This window comes from Lampris incognitus, chromosome 2 (genome assembly GCF_029633865.1).
Source record: "Lampris incognitus isolate fLamInc1 chromosome 2, fLamInc1.hap2, whole genome shotgun sequence".
Lineage (NCBI taxonomy): Eukaryota > Metazoa > Chordata > Actinopteri > Lampriformes > Lampridae > Lampris > Lampris incognitus.
Window position 1 is genome coordinate 87,681,256 of NC_079212.1, and position 4,961 is coordinate 87,686,216.

At 44.0% G+C, this 4,961-nt stretch overlaps 1 long non-coding RNA gene across 1 annotated transcript; it reads left to right on the top strand.

The window, feature by feature from the left end:
* Positions 1-2,691: 2,691 nt before the first annotated feature.
* On the top strand, positions 2,692-3,927 carry LOC130108514 (uncharacterized). Its single transcript, XR_008809889.1, has 3 exons — positions 2,692-2,824; positions 3,293-3,350; positions 3,495-3,927. It is a non-coding gene; the product is annotated as an uncharacterized LOC130108514 (long non-coding RNA).
* Positions 3,928-4,961: the final 1,034 nt, after the last annotated feature.

The window sequence follows — 4,961 nt, forward strand, 5'->3', positions numbered from 1 at the left end:
GAAGTGTCGCTCACGATCTTCTTGGCTCTCGTCCTCACCCTTCTGGGGTAAGTGTCCTGCAGGATGGGGAGGGATGTTCTGGTGGTGCGTTGAAGAGGGAACGACCATGCATGAACCGGGGGGGGGGGTCTAAGAGTACATCCATCACCATCTTACAATGCTGTGGTTGCAACTATTCCCCAACCCTCTGTGACTAGTACACGTGGCCATTATAACTCTAGTTAATGGTCACGATAATTTACATATGAAACCGATAGTTGTTCGGTCGTTATGCCACTGTATTGTTTAATAAGGGTGGGGATACCCGGCAGTGTCTTAGTGTGAGGAACTAGCAGGGCCCAGAAGAGGGGGGGGGCCTCAGGAAGCCTGGAATGAAAAGTTTGTTTTGGCTTGCACATTTTTATTTTTAACTAATCAGTGTCATAACTTCAGTTAAAACTGACTCAATACATCGGTTGAGGGACTTAAAGAAAATAGTGGAGGCTCTCTGTGTCCCCTCTCACCCCTTACAAAAGGTGCAAAATGGTGTAGTCCGCCCGTCGCTAGCAGCTCTCAGTGCAGCTCATCTGGCCGTGTCGCGAGTGACTGAAGGGAATTTCATCAAGTTAAAACTGGTTAAAAACCACCTCAGATCAGCGGTGTCCCGGAGAGGCTAAACAGCCTGGCACCACTCTCAACTGAAAGCCGGTTAGCAAAACAACTGGACTTTAAAGATCTAATCCAATGACTCTGCAAACAAGAAGTCCCTTCAGTGGGCATTTACCGTGGAATAAACATCATGGGTGTCAGCGTCAGTACCCTAAGATGCATCAAAGGTTGAGGTGGTGCTTTCAATCGCTGCAAGATGGTTAAATTAAGTTACGATAGATTAATGTACTGGGATTGTAAATAATATGCAGAACGCTAGAAAGTGATGCGTGAGAGTCAAAAGAGGAAAGGGGCCCACAGAGACTGCTTACGTATAGGGCCCAGAAATGTGTGCTTACACCCCTGGGGATACCCGCAGTCAGTTGAGACTGAAGAGGTCACTTAGATGAGGGATGAAACGTTCCTCTCAATAAGCGTTGTGTACAGATGAGCTGATTCAGCTTGCTGTGATCTGCTGCCCGGGCTTGTTGAGCATGCATGGCGGTAAAGGAGCTGGGCCTGGGAGTAGGAACGCTGTGTACGCCGGCCTGATTAGGACGGCCAGGGAGTCTGTGTACGCCGGCCTGATTAGGACAGCCTTGGAGCAGGAGCGCCATGCACATAACCCTGATTAGGACACGCGCTACACATGCAAAACAACACGAGGAAAACATGATGATAGTGACAAAGGGAAACCAAAAAAGAAGATCACGCCTGTCTCTGAAAAAGCACCACGCCTTGTTGTTTAAGTATATATCACTACGTCAGCGCTGCAGCATTACCTGTGAACCATTTGTTGTGTGCCGATAAAATGACACGAACCAGCAAGAAGTCGTCTGACTTCTTATTTGCCTATGTCGACCTGAATCAAAGAACCGGGCGAGTCTTTTGCAAAAGATAAGACTCAACAGCGGCAGCTACTATAAGACAGGCTTTTCAAAGGTTTCCATCGCCGCAACCACGAGAGGTCCGTGATCATACAGTCACAACTGTGCACAAACTCTAGGACCACAGGCCCAGCAGTATGCGAGATTAGCAGCGGACAGGTACACGCAAGCACACGCACGCTTTACGTTGCTCTCGGCTGCCCTCTGGCGGACATAAAAATGCAGCGCCCACCTCTGCGTGGGCGTTGCAGCCCGGTGAAAGCACAAATTGTCTTGGACGAAACGTTAGAGGGTCCGGCTCGCGAGGGGAATACAAAACCGCTTCCCAGACCCCCAACCCCGGAACAGGACGTGGTCCGTCACCAGGTCTCCTTGATGTACGGCAGCTGGTCGTCAAACGGAAAACGAAAACAGTTTAATTGGATGGGGGTTTCATTTCAGGACTCCAACGAATAAAAACTAGACAAAAGAAAATGGATTGACTTCTGATAAACGCGCGCGCGCATTAACACTCACAGATGGGAGAGATAGGTAGAGAGAGAGAGGGGGGGGACAGAGAGATAGGTAGAGAGAGAAAGAGAGAGAGACGGAGACAGAGGGGGGAGAGAGAGGGGGAGAGAGAGACAGAGAGATGGGTAGAGAGAGATAGTCTAGTCAGTTAAGGCAAAATGGCTGCAAAAAGTCATTCACATTTGAGCCTATGTTTTTCTGTTAATTTAGAGTCCAATAAAGAAAAAAATGCAAGGAGCCCAAAATTTTAGGTGGGGGAAGTCTCTGAAATGGCCACGCCCACTTTTTAGGCCTGGAAATCAGTATCTCGGCTCCTGAATGTCGCAGAGAGCTGATCATGGGCTCAAAAGAAGCAGAAGCACCACATTTATATAAGCATTATGAACAAACATATACCCCAAAACCTTTACTTTTTCAGATATTTTAAGAAAACTAATTTTTACTGGTCACGTTTCACGTATCAGCTCCTGAAGGTTGTAAAAAGCTATATTTGACATGAATCTCATTCGCTGCCTATGTTATAAAGCATGAAGCACAATACACACACGAATCATGAGTTTAGAAAATATCTTAGTTGTCTGTGGTTCTTCTTATCACTTGGGATGTAATGCCGCCTCTGACCACAATTACAAATTGGCGCTGTTTGTTTATCAAGTGGTTGATTCTACAGGAAAGGAAGCAGAAGTGCACATGTTTCAGTAAAGCTAGTTTACTGTAAACATTTGCCAAAATATGACATGCATGCCTCATCTGGCCTTCATATCAGTGAGTTAATTTGTTCCTGACCTCGTGGATGGATGGTAAGGAACAGTGTTGTTTTATTTTTGTATGTTTACCTTGTAAAACATTATTTTCACCTTAGCTCATATGTGTAGGCCTAACTAGCCTTGCAAGCATGACTTGCTCGATACACTCGACAGCACAGTTGCACAGTTGTAGTATTTGGCTAAGGCATTACCTACTTTTGGACAGTTGGTGTTTGTGTGTCTGCTTGCTCTACACATGTTGGTTAATTTTGGGCATTTTTAGTTGGCTGGTATGAAAGGGTGAAAGTATTTGTAGTAACAACACTTTTATTATGCTATATTTGGACACACTTTTATTGGACTATATTTTGTATCTATGCAGAAGAATAAATAACATTGTTTATTGCATGCTATTTTTGTGGGAGGGTGGATGTATTGTGCCATACCAGTGAAACATCACTCTGTTACAAACTTGTGTACAGAAAAATCAAGTTTAAATTAGTTCTGATTTTCCATGATCAGATGATCCCCCATCCTAACTATGGAACTAGGGAACAAGACCCTGTGCATTGTCTGCAAGGTTAGTTTTCACGTGTGTGCTTCAGTAGTATAATGTTTATGACATCAATGAGTCCAACAGTGTTAGTTTTCATGCGTATTCCTTCAGTAATGTAATGTTTATGACAGCAATGAGTCCAACATTTCATTTCTAAATTCATGACAGGAATCTGGTGGAAGGGACATAACTGCTGTCACAGCTCCTAAGCTGCTTCACCAAGTAAAACTGTTTGAGGAATCCGGACTGATCACCAATGATGCGGATATCAATCTTTCACAGAGACTGTCAGCTGTCAATGCAGAAACTTTACAGGATGGATATAAAATCCACAAGAGTTGCTATGATCGCTATAATAACAGCCATTTCAATTGTGCGAAGGATCGTAAACGGAAAAGAGAACTGGACCTTGCAGATCACCAGACTATTGGGGCAAACACACGAGCAAAGGCTGGGCCTAGTCTTGCGTTTGGAGCCGAACTTTGCTTCTATTGTGAAGAGCCAGCCATTGAGAACCCTCGGAAGAAGGACAAATCAGAACCATTGTTAGCTGCTGCGGGAAAAGAAAAGTCAGCAAAACATGTGAAGGATTTCACAGACAATCTAGCGATGATGGCCAAAGTCCTGAATGATGGCAAAATACTCAGATTACTTGAAACTGATGTTAGATCACGGGAGTTATTCTATCACAGGAAGTGCCACTCAAGATACCGTAACAGGTGAGCCAGCACAACATACCCTTTTAAGTTCAATTCTTAAGTTGAGCTATAGTCGGGCCATATATATATATTTTAATAATTTGATTATTTCTTCTTACTAGATACAGTTCAGCGAGCTGCAGGATAAAGCAAGAAAGAACTTCATCACAGAACTCCCCAGACATGATCCAGTATGCTGAATATATCGCCATGGAGGAAGTAGGGAACTTCATTGATGACAGCTCAGAAAATGTTTTTGATCTTCACAAACTCGAGAATATTTATCTGCAGAAAGTTGAAGATTTGGGCTTCGACCGGCCCAAATCTCACTCTACACGATTTGCTGAGAAACTCTCGAACAGCTGTCTGGACATAAATGTAGTGCAGAAAGAGACAGGGGCACATTACAGGGTTATTAAGAAGGGTAGTTTGGACAATGTAAAACAGCCTGCTACAACTCCCTTGTCCCCCTGTCATTGAATGGGGTTGGACTACCGAAGGGGAGGAACTCTTCGTCAAGTGGAGCACAGTTTCCACAAGAGATACATTGTCTCAAGTAACAGGGGTGTGTAGTTGCAGATCTAATAAGTGTACCTCATGTTCTTGTGCTGGCAGAGGGATGAAATGTCTCATTTATTGCAAGTGCCTCAGCAAGTGTTTGAATCCAGTCTGATGGGATGTGTGAGGTTAAAATAAAGATTTTTTTGGACCTCACATGGTTTGCTTTGTTTCTTTGGTGGTTACTGGGTTCCTCCTCTTATAACAAAGAGTCAACTTGAATACTAGCACTCCATGAGTAGATGTAACACTTTTACTCAAACAAACTGTATAGCCTTATTGCACAGATTTGGCTAAAGTTGATTGCATGCTGCTGATCAATTCAATGGAAAAAAGAACATGTTCATGAATAGCTCAAAACGTGAAGGTTTTAGGGCAT